Below are 21,942 nucleotides of genomic sequence, written 5' to 3'. Positions count from 1 at the left end.
TGAATTTGGTAAATGAAGGAATATTTTTGCAATGGAAATTTTTTATTACGTTAAAGTGAGGTTGATGTGTTTCGCAAATGACTGCTGAGCTACTTAGCAGTAGTCTTTATTTTGAGTTATCTATAAAATCACTTTTTAACTAATATCTTGAGCCATCTTCCTATGGTCTTGTTAAATGGAAGAATTTGTCTTTCCGTAATGTGTGCAATTAATATATAAGATATATTAATGCTATTAATTCATGTAATCAGCATGCATAACATGGCAGGCATTCGTTAAAAATTGTGATTTACAGTAGTTGTAATTATGGATGAAGTAACTAATGCTATGATGACAATGTATTATGGCTACAAAGTGATTCTGTTTTCCAGCGGCTTAATCTATTTTGCATGATAAAAAGACAGTTTCCAGGAGTTTTTCCAACTCCATATGAGACCTACTGACCTACCTTCAGTTTGAAAAACCCTTATAAAGGTTCTTTGTTCATTTAATAGAATAGGCCAAATAGGTTGGAAATGGTCCTATGTGGAGAATTTTCTGCTCTGGGATTGATTGTGTTGTTGAACAGTGAAATAAAGAATATCTGTCCTAGCAAATGATTTATTTGTTTATCTAATACTCTCAGTGGTAGCTTAAAACCCAATATGAATTTATATGGATATTCAAAACAATAAGTTAACAAACAAACAAACGTATAGCAAGAGAATTGATTTAAGTGAACAAAAATAACTTGCACATCTCTTAATTTACCCTTAATAGATTTTTCTCATTATTAGTCGCACTTTGAAGAAATAAGAGTTATTCCTGGATTCGACACGCAGATGGGACAAGAGTGTTGTAAGCGAATCGTTTTGTTTTTCTCATCAGCGATCTTTATGGTCTCTGCGTTACGTGACATGGTTGGTGCCTTTCAAGTATTATAATGATGTATTCGTGTTTGTTGGCGGTGGTGGGAACGATCATATGAGACTTCTGGTGAGCAGGCTGCTAACAGTGGCCACTCAGGCATGCTCTGAGTTCCGTTATTTGCGGAACGCACTCTCGCCAAAACTCCCTTTACGGAACTGGGACCTCGTTGACTGCCGTATCACGGATATCGTGAGTATCTGATTAAAGCTCGTGCCTTAAAATAGTAAGACAGAGAATAAACATTTAGGAAACGTGGATAATTAGACTATGGGGAAACATAAAAAGCACACCTAAGGGGGGGGGGGACACTGATGTTAAGCGGACGAAGGTCTTCATGTCGTTGTGAGTAGTCCTGAAATGTAGTTTTAGAGTGTAACCTTGGTGCTTTGTTTATTGTATTTCGGTTTCCGCCTTTGCGGGTTGTTTGTCGTCGTGTGACAAATTTGAAAAGTGGCTGACAAAATGGAGATAATTTATTAGGTTTCATCAACATGATCTTTATATATATATATATATATATATATATTTAAAAATTCCCAAAAATTGGGATTCAAAATATGAATAACATCTAAAGTCTTATGATCATTTATAATGATTGAGAGATTTATTATTATTATTATTTTTTTTTTATTTCGGGCTACTCTAGGGAGTCCTTAGACTCATCGAGGGAGGCCCTAAACATCATGTCCACACAAGTATTCGACATTCTCACAGTATCTATCATACCTTGCCTTGAACTCGCTCACTGTCATAGCACCCACAACAGACTCTGGCAGCTTATTCCACTCATTCACCACTCTAAAAGTAAAGAACGCAGCTCTAACACCCCTGCTGACCACACTCTTGCCCAGCTTCCATAGGTGTCCCCTAGTTCTCCCACCACCAGTCCTAATCTCAAAAATATCCTCTGAATTAATCCTATAGAATCCTTTTAGCAATTTGAATGTCTCAATCATATCACCCCTTTTCCGCCTATCAACTAGTTTCTGTAACCCACAAATCTTCAACCTGTTCTCATATGGTTCATTCCATAGACCTGCTATCATCTTAGTCACTCGCCTCTGGATCCTCTCAACCTCCTCCCCATCGAGAAGGAACCGAGGTGACCAAATCTGGGCACAGTAGTCGAGATGAGGTCTTATCAGGGCTCGGTACAGAGGTACAATAACTTGCTTGTCTCTGCTCGTCAAGGTATTTTTCAACAGCCAAGTGAGTTGATGAGCTGATTTAGCTACTTTTGCAATGTGCCCCCTAAACTTCATCTCCCTATCTACCAACACTCCCAAGTCCCTGGCCTCATCAATATCTTGGAGTACAGTTCCACCAATGTGGTATCCTGCTGCTAATCTTTTCACCCCAAAATGCATAACCTTACATTTTGTCACATTAAATTGACACCATTTTCCTTAGCCCAGAACTCCAATCTATCTAAGTCATCCTGCAAGACTTTGACATCTTCTGCATTCACTATCGCCCCACCCAACTTTGCATCATCAGCGAACAAATGAACTGTTCCACTTAGATCCTTCCCTATATCGTTAATGAATAGATTAAACAGCAGTGGTCCAAGAACAGAACCCTGCGGCACACCACTAGTCACAGGCGGTCTTTTGGACTCTACTCCTGAATAAACTACTCTTTGATATCTCTCCATCAACCACCCACCTATCCATCTCACCAACCCTATATCCATTCCCATATGTTGTAGTTTACGGATTAGAATTCCATGTGGTATCCTGTCAAACCCATTTCCCTTATCCAGTTCTGCCGTCACCTTGTTATAAAACTTGAGCAAGTTACTGAGGCATGATCTACCCTTCACAAAGCCATGCTGTCCCCTGTACAGTATCTCATTTTCATCAATCCATTCCTGTATTTTTCCCTTGACTACTTTCTCCAAGACCTTGACAACGACTCCTGATATGCTGATCGGTCGGTAATTTGCAACAGTAGTCTTGGATCCTCGTTTATGCAGTGAAACTATTTTCCCCTCTTTCCACGCCTTCGGGACTAAACCAGACCCGAGACTCAGATTAAACAACATGGTCAAGGGCACTGATAATTCCTTAGCCGCTTCACGCAAGACCCGTGCCGGTATACCATCCAATTCCACAGATGTATTCACATTAAGGTTCTGTAATAGACTATTCATCTCCACTTCATTCATCACAATTCCCGTATAAACTAATGGTTCCTTCATTTTTTCAATGTCACCACCTGGATGATATACTTTGGAAAAGTGTGCGCTCAGTAACTCCACTATATCGACTGGTTCAGTGACCTCCTTACCATTGTCATTCCTTAAAATCATTTTGCCATGTACAGTTTTTATCTTGCTTGCAGCATATTGAAAGAACTGTTTGGGATTCCCTTTTGCTTGCATAGCTAATTTCCTTTCATAATCGGCTTTTGCTGTTTTTACCACACCCTTCTGGCCTGCACTTTATACCGTTCGTGTGCCTGCAGTCACCCCTTTTTTTAAATTCCCTCCCCAGTTGTTTCTTTTTTTGCAGCTCAAACTTAATGGTGTTATTCATCCATTTAACCCCTACTTGTTTTACTATTCGGACCCTAGGTATACAATCAGCCATAACCTCCTGTAAATGCTCCTTGACCACTTCCCATGCTCTATCGACGTCCAGAATTTATTATTGCTGGAGTTGACCAAGAATTTAAATAATTTAAATTTTGTTTAAATGAACATGTTAAAAACCACTTCGGTGAAAAATATTTTAAAACACTTTGATTATGATTTCTTTTGATTGTGATTTTGAAACATTTTGATTTTAACTTTTGATTTTGCTTTCTTTGGATTTTGATTTCAAACATTCTGATTTTGAAATATTTTGATTTTGACTGTTTTTATTTTTAATCTTAAACATTTTGATATTGGCTACTTTAAGTAGGCAATATCAATACAAAATTTTCACATTAAAGTGGCTATTAAATGTCTCATATCCTTAGTAAAATATTCACTAAAATAATTCGAACTATTTTGTTTGAGTATTTTCTCATTAAACCATCCCAAAATTTATACGTAAGACTATTATATTCAGCAAATATTTATTTACACGCATCCATTCTCTTAAACATGCAGAAAAAGAACTTGCCTCTTATAGTAAGCTTATTACTTTCTTGCGTAGCAAGGAAAAAAAATAATCAAAGAAGAATGAGATAACTGCATTCCAAAGCGATGTCAGTTACCGTTTCACATACACCCCTCCCTTTTCCAGATGGTCAGATAACAGGCTTAATGCAAACTTGAAGAAACTGATTTCATTTTTCCTCTCATTGCATCAAATGACATTATTAGGGATGCTGTTGTCCAGGCTAAAATATTATAAATAGTTCTGCCTATTTTATGTAAGTCAAAAGTATATGAAAAATGGATAACTAACTGTGTAGGTCACAGTAGTCTGAATTAATAAACGCATTTTAAACTCAATTAAAAGTAATGGTTGTAAATGATAGCACTCTAACATGGCTTAATAGACTGACATCCACTTTTTTATTACCCGCCTTGATAAAAGAGCTAACTGTCAAAGGGATACGTAAGCAAACACCGTTGAGCCCTCTTAATGTTAGGCACACCCATTGTTTAGGGGTGGATGCGGATCTTCTAATAGATGAAGTATATTCTCAGCGTGCAGAAAAGTAAAGGCATTCACTGCACTACCTAGAACATTATATTCACTTCCTTATTATTATTTTTAATACTGCGAAGTGGTTTAAGCACTTTTCTGATACTGGTTTAGGCATTTCTTTAACAAGTATTAGACATTAGAAATAAATGCCAACCCCCGAAATACTTCGTGATTTCTTCGTCGGTAAATGAGTTTAAAAGTGAGTTATTGGATCCCTTTCTGTACTGAGGTGACAAATAATAAGTACGTGTAGAAAAACTAAGGATTATCGATTTTGAGTTATCTTTCTGTTCTAGTATCAACATTGGAATGCCTGATTGTCTATAATGAATGGATAATACATGTGCTTCATCTGTTTTATCCATACATTATCAGCACTGTATTATTTAATTTTTATTACAAGTATTGTAGTTACAAGACTTCCTTACCTGTACGGTTTTTCTGTAATATTTCTACATTCACTGAAGCAATGGATTTGAGAATTAACAACAAAGCTTTGATCACCATACTAACAAAACATGGGAAAAGTTTATTTATTTATTTATTTATTTTGTTTTTAAGTACGATTGTGTAATATAAGTCAATCCTTGTCATTTATGAATGCACAAGGCCTTGAAGTGATCAACAAACAAACTAAAATACCTCTTAAAATCAAGGCGAACCATGACGGTACGGGTAATGCAGCTGTCAGAACTAATCACTTAACTGCTTATGTCATGAAGATGCTGACACAAATACGGGCTTCGCACAGTATCATGGGAAGATTTCCAATGTAGTTTGGAATGAGCCTGATATTTCAAGTGACGTATATGCGATTATTCTTATTTCAGAAACTATTAATTGTCAAGTTCTGGGAAGCATGTCAGTTGTGTTGGAGTCATTTTAGAGATGCACCACTGCTATTAAACCCATCACTTGTAAGGAAGCCATGCTTAACAAGTATAGGCTTTATAGTCGCATTCATTCTTAACTGATTCAAACAGTTTCTTAATTTGATATCAGAGTAGGAACTGATGGAAATTCTGGTTGCATATTGTCAAGAAAGATTACCTCACACATATCTAATATATACAAAGAGTATACCATGCTAAGCTTCAACTGCATCACAAGTTAATCTAATAAAAACTACGTCTTTTTAATAAATACACTTCACCTCACTTGCATTATTATTCATTTATTATATTTCATCGAAACTGAAATATAATGAATTTATCGAAACTGTTTTTGCAGTTTCGATAAATTGTTGTTTTTTTGGATGAATTGCCTTTTGATTAACTGTTGTTCGATTAACTGCCCTTTCGATTTATCGTTTATTCGATTAATTGTTTTCTCGATAAATTGCCTTTCAGTAAATTGTTGCTCGATAAATTGTCTTTCGATAAATTTTTTCCGGTGAATTTTCTTTCGCGCTTCATTTTTTATGATTGCAAAAGAAACTGGTTTCTGGAAGACTTTCGCGTATTCTCTAATGGTGAATTTGGATTTCACTTCGTCGAGTATTTCAGGAAACAAATTCGCAGTTAGAACATTTCCAATAAGCCTCGTAGACTTAAAAGTAGAAATTTCGAAGGAAACAAAATCTGGCTCTATTTGTATGAGTCCGTATACCTTCGCTTCGAATGGTAAGATTAGCAACCTTGTTCGTTTCTTAATGGAATTCAAATATCAGATGAGCATGTTATTCTCTGAGCTGTACCAGGAGAGGAATGGATTAGTGAAGAATCAAGGCCTGACGAAATTAGTTGCTACAATATTTATAAAGAGAGTCCTAAAAATAGAAGTCGAACTTTCTTTTAATCATATGACATGAAGTTAGTTAAGAGCAGTATAGTGTTTACGTAGTCATTCAGCAAACTCCACTGATATCAAAGAAATTAATTATTATATTAATGATATTATTCTCAAGCCACTACTCATTGCGAACGTGGAGAGTGGTTGCAAATCCAAATATTTCCCTCAGAAAGGAATACTCGAAATAAAGTTAACCCTGTATACTCTCCAAAGATAAACAGAAAAACGAAATGAGTTTCCGATTAAATTATTTTAGTTATAAGGAATTATAATAATAACCATACGAAAGCTTTAAATGGGAGCTCTTAAAGTGAAACACTGCAGAAAGGATTTTTTCAAATTTTCTAGAAATAAACTTAATCTTCATGGATTCATAACAGTCCCGAAACAAGAGGTATTGTACTTCTCTTTTAATTATTACTTTCCATATTATGTGTTTAGATCGGTAAGTATGAATGTAAGGTGATAATTGACCTAGAAGTGCGTAATAAGGTCCTGGACTGTTGTAGGATGGAGACGTCCATTGAGCTCACGTGAAGCTCCAATTCATCCCACAGATGTTCAGTAAGGTTGAAATCAGAGCTCTGTGGTGGTTAGTCAAGTGTGGTGACGTTCATGTTCACAAACCACACAGTTACAGCAGGACACGGTGCATTGCCTTGCTGAAAAGGACAATAGTTAGTTCCATAGAAAGGCTGCAAAAAGTGTGTAGCATTGCGTTTTCCAGAATGTTCAAATATCTTGCGGAGTTTAATAGTTGTTACACCACAAACAGAGGCCAAACCAGGGAAAACAGGAGCATACCATCACACCGTCACCTCTGAATTTCATAGTTGGGGTTACGCACTCTAGTAAGAGACGTTCACCGGTAGGCGTGGCTTGATTCTTTGCTCATAACACAGCTTTCCAAACTTCCAAGTCCCACTGTACACGACGGTCTTTGCATCACTGAAGACAACGCTGCATGTTGGTTCGGGTAATGTAAGGCTTGCATATTGCGGCCCTACGCTGGAAATCTATGTTGTGAGCCTTGGTTCTCGATGTCTTTGTACAGGTTCGTGTTCTAGTCAAAGTCCACATTCAGTGTGTCGGCCAACAAATAGCGGTTTTTACATATTATCCTTTGTAGCATCCTTCGTCAAGTTCAATGAATGTGTTGTATCATCCACTGCTGACAGCACTGCAGTTGATTCCCCTACACTTTCATTTCAGTATGGTATCACTGATTGTTGACCTCAGATGGACTAATTTGTGAACAATTTGCCGAACAGATAGCCTTGCAACAAGGCATTGTATCACAACACTTCTTTCAAACTACGTCAGTTCCCTTCTTGCAGCCATTTCATCCAGACACAGGCACTGACTTGGAGGCGACATATTCCTCCAATTTATAATGGCTACAAACACGTTACTCGTTACATGTTATGATGTACCTTGCCCATGGGGATGTCCGTTTTCTTCTTTCCAATCAGCATTCAAATGGTGTTCTGTATGCTTTATTTTAAAGCTCGTTCAACAACAATGATCATAGACTGTGAACCCTCATTTAAACTAAATTTAAAATATTTTATCAATGCTCTCATTATATTTTTTGTTAATTTATATTAACAAAACATAATGTTGTTATGTTTTGCTACTAGTTTATTAAATCGATAATAAAATACATGTGTATGATAATATATTACAATAAAAGTAATTATGTTCTATTTTTTTATTTACAGACCTGAATATATTTCCGCAACGAGAGGGAGAATTCTCGTGAACGCAATAAAAAATTCCATGAACAGAAATTACTGAAGTACGTACCACCAATTTTTTTAGAACACAACATTCCAAAAATAGCGATGAGACAAAAAATATACAAGGGTAGCAACGAAAATAACAACCTTTTTGGAACAGCTGCAAAGAAAACTTTTGTTCATGTTGTTACATAAGTTCGAAAATAGTCGATGCATTTCCAAACTACCAGTCTTGCATCAGAATGATAAACGCTTTTCCATCCCGTATCAATTTTCACTCCATTTCTGCAATCACAGTGTAATAATGGCATTCTTTAATGAAAGTTTCAGAAGAAAATGAACTGGAAATGGAAAATCAAAATTAAATCAAAATAAGATCCTGACCTGACCACTTCCGCGGATTTATGAACTAGTAATGGATATCCCATTTGAAAAGCTGCAATTCTTGAGACTTAGAAAAAAAAAAAAACTTTCTTAATAACGGAGCTTTAATGAGGCACTGAACAATGTATGGATTCTGGATGCAAAGTGCGTATCGTTTTAGCAGACAGAGTGTTTTTTTCGCAGATAGAATGTATGCATGGGCAATCTTAATGGCTGCTGTTACTAACGTTTTCCAGAAGTTTTACACGAGGCTAAGATGACTACTTTCGGGCAATGGTTGCAGGAAACTATTTGTAAAAATTATCTGCAATTGTTTTGAAGACTTTATTATTGTATCGTTTGTACGAAATAAAAATTTCGAATTGTGGAAATCATTTTTAGTACAAAGTCATCTGTAAAACTAAGCTAGTCACCCTTTAAGGTTGAAAATACGAAGGTGTGCTGAAAAGTTGTGATAATCACCATTAAGGAATCGAGGTAGAACCATGTAACTTACACATTACTCTACATATTCCTAATGAAGTGTTGCTTTATGGGGCATACTTCTTATAACATTGCTGAATCACTTGCAATCCTCTGAGGAAAAAAGTCTTTCCCTTGTTGCACAAACTATTCCTCATCTGCAGATATGACTCCATCATCTGTGGTAAATTTTGTTCCTTTCAAATACTTTTTAAATTTGGGAATACGAAATAGTAAGATGGGGCAAGTCCGGCGAAGAGGGTGGGTGAGACAGACATTGAAAGCCCAAGTTGTGTATTTTTTGTTGGGTTTCGTGACCAGTGTGAGCAGGTGCGTTGTCCTGCAAAAGCAACACGCTTCTGCCCAGTTTACCGCGGCGTGTTTCCTACAATACGTCCTTCAGTTCCTTCAGAGCTGTTGAATAAACTACTGCTGTAACAGTTTCACCTCTTTCGATATACTTGCTAAGGAGCACATCATCCATATCCCAAAAGGCAATGGCAAGAACCTTCAATTTGGTCTTTGGGTCATAGTGATGAAGCCATGTTTTATCAACAGTCGCAATACGAGTCAAACATTTGCACCTGATTTCTCAAAATGACCCAAAATCCCTTTAGGTGATAGCACAGGTTCTCTCTTTTGGTCAGTATTCAACTATTTGGTGACCCACTTCGCTGAGAGCGTCTTGTCCGGCTATTGGTGGATAATAATCCCCATATCTTTGTCATGTTTCTGGCTGTTATTCGTTTATCATCAAGGATCATGGCATATTCTGCATCAATATTTTTAGGTATGATCGATGTGGAAGGTCTTCCTGACCTGGGAGCATCCGTTGTCTCAGGATGCCCAGTTTTAAATTTGGTCACCTATCTGGCAAAACTGTCGGATATGCTGGGGCACAGTCCCCTAAAGTCTCACACAAAGTTTAGTGAATCTCTATTGCGGACTTTTCTTGCAGCACGAAAAGATTGATGACGCCCCGCACCTCTGTATTGTCGAATTGCATCAAAACCTCTGAAATGTCTTCTTATATATCCTAAACTTAAAAGAACAAATTATTACAGTTTGATGAAACATGGGGGCTAGAGGGTTTAAGATATGTTCTTTCTTGTAGTTAAAGCAGTTGCTTTAATATCATTTTTGTTCTAGGTGCTTATAAGAACCTTTCAGCCCCTCTATCCCCGTAGGCTTCAACATGACATTAAAACATGATTTGTCACATGCGACAAACGTAAGTTGTCACATTAAAGATTTTCTGTTTATGTAATAAATAAAGTTATGAATGACATAATGATAGTCCAAAGAGTACGTGTAACTAGCAAATCTGAATGTATCAGACACAAACATTATGAAACGAACAGTTGGAACGCTAAAATAAGCAAAAATTACTGAGTACTGATTCATATTACTATGCATTCACATCTTACAAATGAATAAGTGACATAATTGCTGAATAACATAAAATCAACTTTCGGCTCTTTTATTATGAATCTCCGTAGCTCAATCAAGTATCGACAATGCCGTTTGGTAGGAAAAACTGGATTTTGAGACAATGCAGATAGGATTAATCGCCCTATCATAAGCAGAAATCAGGTTTCATAGACGCTAAGTTACTTGTCGATCACGAACCATTGTTTCTAACGGGAAACGGAAGGCGGGATGCACATTGATGAATTTTTAGGAGAATAAGGATATTGTCCTATCCGTACATTGAAAAATGTTTAGTAGGGGTGGTGAACAGTGAATTTCTTTGCACTTTGATATTTTATTGGATTTTGCTTATATAATGATCGACATTTAGCTAGACTGTGAAAGATATAAGGGAAACAGTATGTCATCAAGTAAATTGAGATGAGGCTCACTTCCGTTCAGTTGAAGAGTCCCTAGAAAATTTTTGCTTCCTAGACAGCATTCGAACTCTGGTCTTTACAACGATCGTCGATATCGAATGAGCTAGTGACAGAAATTGATGAAGGTGATGCATAACTTTTAAAATGTCATGAATATTTAATAGACAGGAAGTGAAAATAATTATAGCAAAAATCTTATTGTTTATGTAGGTCTTTGGATTTATCAATTAAGTGCACCGACTTTCAGGCTTTCTTACGATCACACTCTCATTGGTCAAGCAGGTGTTATCAGTATTCGTGTCATTTAGACGTTTTTCAATTCGAGGAAAGATGACAAGAAGTAACTATTTAAACATTCTTAAAATATGTGTAACCCAAGTGACACGCGAAGCGTGCATCTTAGCCTTGATGGCAACAGCAAGGAAGGACTTCTGGTAAATTTAAGTGGAAGCTATTTTGGTTGAGATGCTGCCCTTGAAAACGGTTCATCATGACAACAAAGGACAATCTTTGCGTTGTGAGAATTATGCTCATTATAATCTATTCGTGTGACAAATTTGATTGTGAGAATACTTTTTTATTGAAGTTCCAGGAGAATATTAGGATTTCAATTCGCTGCATTTCAGAAAACAGATTTATACCAACCAGTTTGGTAATACATAATAATTATATATATATTATGCCATAAAGAATACTTTCCTTGCGTAGCTTAGAAGACATAACAGGAAATGTTCGTAACCAGCAGATTTTGCTGAATAGTAGCGATTACCAACGAAATTAAGTTATATGTTTATTAAGGCTGTAAACAGTTAGTAGCAGGATATGTAGGCGTATTTTCATTACTTACCTGATCTAAAAGCTTCGGAACTTCTATCTAGCGTATGTATTATGTTATGCATGTGTATTATGTGTATTCTACTGGGCAGTTTGCGGGAAGGAAATCCGAGTTTAGGAGATTTAAAAAAAAAAAAAAAAAAAAACTGTACAGGACCGTGTAACTCACTTTCAGATAAAAATGCCCCTGTAAGGTCCTTTCTTCCTGGATAGAACTGGATAAAGCCAGATTTTTGTCACCCAAAGGGCAGCATCGTTATGAACTCAACTGAGCAATGGAGGCTTCACGCATCTTAGTTTTTATAAATAATTGTAAATTATATAGCATTTGTGTGCTTTTTACGTTCATAAACAGTGTTCATAAAAAAATCTAAATAAAAAAAATCCATGAAGAATTTTTGATTTTTCTATAACTATTGCAGGTAATATTTATTCATTGAATTGTTATAGTATATTTAAAATACTTCTTGTCACATTAATCTCTAAATCTACATAAACATTAAATAAATAATAAAAAATAACAATAAGTAAATTTGAGGTTTTCTATCTAGCACGATAAAATATATATTTCTCTTTACTGAAAGCCATGATTGATCTCCGCAAGTTTTTGCCATCTGTTAGCATTCACACACATAAAAAAAAAAAAAAAACTGAGAACTTATAGAATCTATCTTCCAGTGATACCGTGGGATTACGTCCACAAGAGGAAAAAGTTAATATTTCTTTTCAAATGAGTTCACATTGTTTTGCTAATACTGACGTGAAGTCTACAGACAAATCTGAATCAACAAGCATGAATGAAGAGTGGAGTCACTGTAGCCGAAATAGACAACGACTAGTTGACAGTGATTTAAAAAGTTTGGAGAAAGTGGAGAATTACAAGTGCAAAAGATAAATATGTAAAAGAAAGAATATGTAAAAAAAAAATAAAAACAAGAGCAAAAGATGGTATACGCTAGAGACTATAAAACAGTCAAATGACTCTCTGTTGAAACACCTAGGAAATTTAAGGAGAAGTAAAGAACATATCCCCACACAGGTCACTCTAAGATGATCAGGAGTTTGTTGAGGTAAGGAAGTTGTTTAAGTGAGAAGTAGTGTCTAAGGAAAATGAGAAATTCCAAATTTTTCTATACTCAGACAGTTAAAATATAATTTATTTCCAAGAGAAGCCTAAAGTTACTCTTCTTGATCTTTTCATGTTTTTTATTTTATTATTTTTTGTTTGGATATTAGTGGATTCATTTTTGAGAGGATTAAGATCGTGTTTCTAAGGAGCACAAGTTCTCTCGTTTGGTCAGCATTCAACCATTTGGGGACTCACTTCGCTGAGAGCTTCGGCTTGTCCGGTTGTCAGTGGATAATGATCCCCAGATCTTTGCCAGGCGAGATAGAAATCGTCATGTTACAATTGCTACTAGAAAATGACTCAGTAACTGTAAAGTACGAAGTTTGTTATTCATACTGAGATTTTATCCCATTTACAATGCAAAGTTTCTACATAAAAAGACTGAATAACAGTCACAAAAACCTCACATGTTGGATTCATAGTGAGTAATATGTTGATGTACAGAAGAAAAAGAGAACGAAAGAACAGAATCCTAAGTCCCCTCCTCACTAATATAGAAGTCAGAGGATAAAACGTCATCCACCCTCGCTCAGTGAGCGACCTGAGACGAAAACTATAAACTAACTGTAACTCAGCAGAAGTTTTTGAATACACCTTCATATCCGCTAGAAATATCAAGAGCAATAAACCCCACTTAGGTTTGAATCTCTTCTGGGACATTAGAATCTTTTATAAGTGCTTCTGTTATCTTCCTGTTATCTTGGCATTCTGAAGGTGGAAGGCTTTTTCCTCCTGGCGCTCTGTTTTTTCCAATCGCCAAACTTGGAACTGAACCGATAAGAGTTGCAATAAACGACGCATTGGTTCTCCAACTCATGGTTGTTTTAGTAACTCTAAAATACCATAAGTTTCTTAGAGCGAATGCACATGGAAAGACATAGAATTAACCGTTCTCTGATAACCAATATTAGGTTCATAAAAACCAAATTGTTTGGTTGTGAAAGTAGATTGGGACTAATACAAAAACAAAAACCTTTCTATAGCGAGCAGCACTAAAAATTTCACAATGTTTTTGCATTATGTTGAAAATATAATAAACCATCCATATACGTTTCATTAGTTGTTTATATATGAAAGAATTCATGCTTCATGATGGATTAAATTTTCCTATCGTTAATTTGGAACCCCCGACCAGAGCGTCTTCGTGGTCTTTACTCATGAAATAAATTACTGGTTAACCGGTTACTCTTAAAACGGGTTGATTAGCGAACCCAGAGTACTTCTGAAGCATTTGCCTTCATGAATTTTCCCTCCTCAATTCTTACATTCCCAAAAGTCATTCAGCTTTTAAATCAGCCAATCAAGCACTATTTGGACTGTTACAGTGCCCCTATACAAATGTTATTGAAGTTTTGTTACATAAAATTTTATTATTCACTGATTGAAAAAACTTCAATGGGTAGATTACGTTTTATTTTTCTTTTGTGTCCCTTTGTCACAGAGAGATAATTTCATTATCCTTTTAGAAGAATTCAAACAAATAGAAGTATTACATGAATAAGAAGCTAAGTGTTGACGCTTTAAATTGTTTTTTCTTCAATGTTTAATTAACTTTATTATTAATTTTATCTGAAATATGGAAATTCGTTTAGAGGTAATGAAACAGAATCACCCAATTATTAAATTTGGAATTAAATCATTCCATCAAGAACAACATTTCTTTTTATTGTATTAAATTCAAATCCCATTACTCAAATACAAATGCAGAAGACAATGCAACAGTTGTTTTGGTGTAGGAGTTGAACTCTGGTGTTGTTGGAATATAATGAGTCCTTATGTCGATTGCTGTTGAAACCATTTCAGGAAAATGTGTGAATCTAATTAATTAGCTACGTTTTAAGAGATTAGACAAAGAAGTGGTTCAGAAAACCATGAAACACGTAATTTCTTACAAATTGAAGTCTGTCTCTTTGCGGTACGCTTTGTGATTGTGAATAATGAAGTGGAAATATACCCCAGTAACCATTTACTTAGGCGATTTGGTGTGAAAATAAAAGTGACGCATGAAAGCCTCAAGCTGTTTGTCTATCATCATCCCATTACTCACCATACCCTGTCATTTATAACAGGTTTGAAGTGGATTAATCATTTCTCTTTTCCATTGTTCGTTGTCGTGGTGCTCTACCAGTGTTTTGCGAAAATCAATTTTCCCACTTGGTATTGTGAATAATTAATTTTGAAGTTGATGCTGAGTTTGGCTTGCTCATTAGTCACAGTCAGTGTGTTGTGCTTATCCATGCTTCAAGAACCTCTACTCAAGATGCAGCATAGATCTTTCATTGTTCATCGCGGATGACTGCGATTCTGGTTATTGATAATTCTCCCAGTATGTGTATATACAAACATCGTACAAATACTAATATTTAAATCAACATACATTTTTATGTCGTTCCTACTCATAAAATGTTAGAAAAACCTATAAAATAATATAATGCTGTGTACGGTCTAATGGAGATACAGTATACGATTATTCGTTCCCTTAAAGAAATACTGTTTATGCGATAATACATGCGAAATCGGTAATAAACAACTCTGCTCCTTACTTTATGCAGATGATCTTATACCCCTAAATAAATTCACCACAAGTCTTCAGCAATAAATTGAATAACTGATGAAACAAGTTTTGTATGAAAATCATCAAAACAAAGGTGAAAATAGAACCTTAGAGTCATCATTATTCACAATGACGAATTTATAGAACGAGTAAAATGCTTCTTCTATAAATGTTATATGGAAATGAACAACAGAATAAGCAAAGCTAATATCTTAGGGTGTTGTATATGGAGTACTCAAGAAATAAATAATAAAAATGAAAAAAAGTGGGGGAAAGAAAACTAATAGTATAAAAGACAATGTTCAAATCAACTTGAGAGTTGGGTTGGAAATAAAACACTTTATCAAAGATTGGATATGAGAGTTTTGAGAAAGATTAGGGGAGTGAACAGAGCTAGCAATGGCAGTATTAAAAATGAAGATATAAGAATGAACTTGACAGTGTTATCATTCGATAATGTGTGACTAGAGCTAATCTAAGGAGGAGCGATCAATTAGAAGAATGAGAAAAACTAGCAAAAGAAGTGTTTCATGTAAGGATGGCAAGAAACAATGTAGAGGATGACCGAGATCTAAGTGGATTGATGCAGCTCGCGGTTAGTAGAGACCTAACGTATAACAGATTAATTTGGAAGAAAATTGTAAAGAGGAGGCTCGTAAAATCCAAACTTAGGTATGTAGTACTGTCATAGCATTCTGTACGTCACTTGAGGAATCTTTATAAAACTTCTTATAAGGTAATTGTAAGGATAGTGCAACACGTGCCCTTTGATTGGATAAACCTGTTTTCAACTTTCTATGCTGAAGTGAGGAATATTTTCGCAATAGACACACACTTTTAAGTCATGAACACCGGGGCGTGTGGTTTATCGGCAACAAATTTATGACTTCAAGATGCTAGTTAACGGCAACAATGCTTTAGGATGAGAAAAGCGAACCTGAAAACTGGTAGGAGCCAACTTGGTGCTACTCATCAGCATTAGCATCCAACCAATCTTCCTCTAATTAATCAATCAGTCTTTCTAAACCTACTCATAGGCTTGTATCTATAATAAGATATCGATGTTTGCACTTGCAACACAACGTAGATAAAATGACAAATATAACAATGCTTTCAAAAATATTGCAAATAAATGCATAATTATGAACACTTACCCCATATCTAGGAGTGGTATGAAGCTAAACGTTTATTTTTCCATTAAGTTCTTAAAGAAAATCGACTGTCAAATTGACAAAAGAATTATTAATTGACTATGTTTAGTGTGATGGTCCTAAACAACTGCTGTAATTAATTGCTCATCTGAATAGACCTGTCACTCCAAGTCATTTATCTACATCATCCCACGAAGTATCTTATGCGATTATCATCACTCTCGCTCAGCTTTTTCTTTCTTTCTCTCAAGATCAATATGCACATTAGTACCAAGCGAGTGATATAGTGATACAAGAATGTCAGATTGATCTTCTACAGAATGACAACCTTTAATTAACTGACTCACTCAGTCGTGATTCTTGCATCAGCAGTGTCCCTTGGTTATCAGCGCGTCACGAGGAAGTCTTGTTTAGCGAAATCTTAGAGATTTTGGAATTTTTCCTTAAAAGTATTTAAAGGTTTCTCTAACAGTCAAATAAGTGGGAGATGGCGGAGGGATGGGGAAAGAAAAGAAACGAAAGCGTTGATTGTTGATTAACGCAGGTGTTAAGAAGCGTGATTTGCGTGAAACTTAATACAAACCTTGGAAAGTTTGCAAGTGCAGTCAGGCATTTACTTAGAATTATACACACACGAGATTAAATCCACAGATTAAGTGAGCTGCTGATTGCCATGAGATCACGCTTTAATGAATTTTATCTAGTGAACTTGCTTAAGATATTTTGATTAGGTGAGTAACGATTCCGTGAAAATGCAGATGAGGTCAAATAAGTTATTTGCCAATGTTATGATCTGGAGTTTCTAAGAATCTATCGCGTGCGTCTTTAATTTGATGCTTTCTTCCCCTCCCCCCCGATATCTGACATAGTAACCGTCCAGTTTTCTGCAAAAAATCCGATTTGTAATTTGTATCTTAAACTTATAATTTCGAAGTCCCTAATTAGAAAAGTAAACTAATTAGAAAACGAATTAATCTTTTCTAATTAGATATTTACCTAACCTTCAATAGCTTAGCTTGTTACGTAAGATTTAGACATACGACTAGCTGGGTGTTACCTTTTGAGATGAGATTGAACTACTCCTCGTTGTTTTATCTAGGTAAACAGGATGACCACACCTCTTCTGATTGATTGTTTGGGTGGCAATTAAGATGTTTTCTTCTCTTTCCGGTGCACTTCCGCTTTCAAAGACGTTTATCACTAGCACGACTGTCATACACCTGGTGATTTTTACATAACATTGCTGAACTAGAGATTGTTAGGTAGGTATTGTTGTCAAGATAATTACAGGTTAGGGAATACATATCCGTATTTTTTTAAACTCAGATAGCTACTCTATTTAGTTGAAGTTTTCGACAACTTGAGTCGATTATTCATTGTTTATATATGAATGCCAACTGATGCCAATCAAAAGATTAAACGGCCTAATTAATTGCCATCTGTTTTTTGTAATCTAAGTAGTGTGTGACCATTCTCTATTATAACATTATCAGCTGGAAGTGTGAATCAGTAGCTGGAAAAGTTGTACAAGGTCAAATCTGCTTGGGAAGGAAATTCGTACCTTTGTGTTACTTTACCATTAGGCCATGTCCTTATTGAAAAATGAAAATGAAAATTCCTCTTGCAAGGAAGTCAACAGACACATCCCATTGACAACGTGTATCGTACCAAGTAACGAGTCACGAGTTTGTAGCCGGTATAAATTAGATAACTATGATGCTCTCAAGTCAGTGCAACTATGTCTGAGTAAAATGGCTGCGAGAAAGGAACTGAGAGTTTGAAAGAAGCGTTGTGATAGGATGTCATGATGCAGGCCTATCTGTTTGGCAAATTGACAAATTAAACTATCCCGGGTCAACAATCAGTGATACCATACTGAGATGAAAGCGAGCGCAGGGAGTCAACTATAAGTGCTGTCTGCAATGAATGACCCACCACACTCACCGAAATGACCGTAAGGTGCTACGAAGGGTAACATGCAAAAACCTTCAATCGTCGGCCACCACATTGGCTGCGGAGTTCCAGGCCGCGACTAAAACACGAATCTGCATAAAAACATTCAGAACAGAGGACCAGAACATGGGTTTCCATGGTAGGACCGCAATATTGCAAGCCTCACATTACCCGAAAGAACACGGGTGTGGGTGTGGTGGACGATGAACGCTTCTTACTAGAATGCGTTAACTGCGCTAACTGGAATTGGAGCTGTTTTTCTTGGTTTAGCCTCGAATCTCTCTTTGTGGTGCCACAACTAATGAACTCTGACAGGCATTTGAACATTCTGGACAACGTAATGCTTCCTACTTTGTGGCGTTTCTACGGAACTGACCATTGTCTCTTTCACCAAGACAATGTATACCTTGCCATAGGGCTGCTGTTGTTGTAACTGCGAAGTTTGTGGATCGTCGGCCACCACATTGTGGACATGAATGTCATCACACTTGACTGGTCTTCACAGAGCCTTGATCCCTATTGAACATCTGTGAGAACTAGAGCGTTGGATGAGGTCAAGGGACGTCCGCCACACAACAGTTCAGGACCTCATTACATGCCTAGAAAGAATGATCCAAAATTCCCATTGATCTCTATCGCACACTTGGGGAAAGTATACCCCGTAGGATTGCTGTAGCCATCGCAGCGAAAGGAGGCCCTACACTTATTAAGTGGACGTCATGGCTGTTTGTTCCTGACACTATGGTGTCCGTTGACTTCTTTTCAAGCATTATATCTGAGTTGATAGGATCGGTTTGTCAATCTTGTGGGATGAGAAACCCCTTCTCTAATTCATCTTTAACCGAAAATCCCTTAAAAAGGTTCTTCACGTCATAGACACAGACTCTTTTTTTTTTTTTTGTCGACAAAAGGGCTGAGCTACGGAGATTGTGGATCGTTGTAACGAGCGGGATAAATAAATAATGATATTTGCGTGCTTAGATATTGACTAGTACGGACATCAATGAATATGTTTTTTTTTTTTTTTCGATATCTAAGCTTATCTATGCGGTGTAGGGGACTTAAGTAATGTTTACGGTAATATAAATAAATGACATGCGAGTTACCATTAATATGAATAATGAAACATGGATCACTGCTTCCAAATAGAAGTCCATCCTCATCATAGGCTTATTATTAATGTTAAGTGCTATATGAAACAAAACTAACACACTCAAGCAGCGATAATAGGATTTTTTTCTTCTTGAAACGAAGTATTTTGCCTCTGCAAGACATCATGCACTCGCTTGTCTCGTGACTTGATCGCCTCTGAATTAACTCTAAATAATGTAGTTTGCGTGCACGGAGCTTTCGTATCGACTGATTTCTCGGTGTACTGTAATTTTCTATTTTATCCTCTTTTACATTATTCAACAATGAACTGAAATGTCTGATATGGCCAAGTAAACGTCGTTTATATAAACTTAATTGTGATAAGGTAACACAGTTAATCTATCTCTATGTGTGGTCTCCTGAACACATCTGTTTGGCAAGAGGAAAAAATTCTAGACCTCTATGTGAGACCAGCTAAACCACCTTCAGTTCGAAGGTGGTTAGCTGGATTAAAATCCACCTCTTTCCAATCAGCCATCCAGACTACGTCAATTTAGACTTACTTCGCAGATTCAGTGCCGCTTTCATGTTTGTGACTTTTCACTTTCCTTATTTAGGTTTTAAACGCTACTCTAAAATAATCATATTTTACAAACCAATTTTTTTCTTTACGTTATTTTCTTCTCCTTTAAGCTCTTATCTTCCCCTGATTGTTCACACCGAGACTAACAAGGTGTAGTCATTATTCTTTAGGGAACTTTACTATGATATGAGTGGCTGTGGGGGGGTGGAGAGGGAAGGATCTTTTAGCCGTGCATGACTTATCCGCTAAATTTTGCATATTTTCATAGTACCGTGTTTGCTATAAGTCAAGAACTTAATTACTGGGGAGAAAACGAGGCGGTGGAATTGTAGGTGTGACGTAACGGAGAACCCACTTCTCGAGAACAGCCCTCTATACCTTCCGAGGATGGCCATGACACATTGACATGCAACTTTACCCTTTCTAAAAATGAATCCATTGTTCTTAATTGGCCTTCATTTTGCCGAACCAGTTTGGAAAATTACATTTCACTGGAACCCATCATGCCCTTGAAAACACCGGAGCTTACTATAGTTCCTTGCGAGGAACACAACACCGCTACTACGACACTTCTCAAAAAAGCATGGGACTCATAGCTCATTTACATGCATACATTTACGTATAATAAGCATGTTTTTTTTTTGTTTTTTTTTTGGATTCATTCGATCACACTCTTTCTTGATACGAGATAAGGTCGATTTAATAAAGGTGACTAAAGAAAGTTAGGAACTCGTGTTTCTGCTTTTCATGCATTTTTAATAATTCATCAGAAATCTGAGCTTAAAACTTTTCTCAGGTTAGTCATGTGTTGAGTTAATATGTAGTGATGTCATTGTGAGACATTTATATGGGAAAGAGTTATTTATAAAGGCATTTTGATAGAGGATGGATTAGGATAGATCTTTCTGGGAATGACATCAGGATGCATTATTATTCTTATAAAAAAGAGGGGGGAAAAACATATAGAAGCCTTAAGTTGAAACTACTCATCTACAGAAGGTAGGTAACAAGGTTACTGACATGTACAGCGAAGTGAATGATTTCCTAAATATATACTCAACATTAGGTCGGAAAAGCATGAATGGCTTGAAAGGTACTTTTGAATTGAATTTTATTATTCTACATACCTATCATCAGTTTTAATATCATTTTTTAAAATTAAGATAAAGTATTACTATGAGGTAACGAAGAATCATTGGACCGTTCGACTGGAAAACTGAAATCACAGTGGTACAGTTACAATATTGACCGTGCAATTATAGTGAGAGTGTTCATAATAAGCTTTATTACGGTGTGCATATTTTCTGAATGAAACCAGTAAATAAACAGAAAGTATTGTGTATCAACACACTTGTCCGTTCTTTTTTCCCAGAAGAGGTTGCAAAGTTTGAATATAATTATTTAGTTCACCTATTAAGAAACTTTTGGCGAGAAATATTTATCTCCAGATAACGACTCTAATTTCCAATCTTTCTCTTCATTAATATATATCACAAGTGGTTGCCTCCTCGTACAAGGTGTTAGGTTTTTCTCTTTCACTCCAAGCGATACATTACCTCTGAAAATTATTAACTCTACACAAATTACAGAAGAAGAGGAGTAAAGTTGATTCTCTCACCGATTCATTCTGTTTTTCACACAGACTTAATTTCCTGCGGTGTGCGTTTCCTACAGATATCTCCATGGTTACTGTTAATCAGAATTGGTACCAGTAATCCCCATCTGTTTTTTTTTTCTTCTCTCTCTCTCTCTCTCTCTCTCTGGTAACACCAAAGCAGTGGCTACTCTACCCAATTTTTCACAACTAAATTCCAAACGTACAAAATTTCTTCCTCTTCATTCATTTCTTAAACTGTTGTCCTACTCT

This window comes from Typopeltis vanoorti, chromosome 3 (assembly GCF_054136105.1).
Source record: "Typopeltis vanoorti isolate ZY-2024b chromosome 3, IOZ_Tvanoo_1.0, whole genome shotgun sequence".
In the NCBI taxonomy this organism is placed as follows: domain Eukaryota; kingdom Metazoa; phylum Arthropoda; class Arachnida; order Uropygi; family Thelyphonidae; genus Typopeltis; species Typopeltis vanoorti.
Note: the sequence above shows the minus strand (reverse complement) of the source record.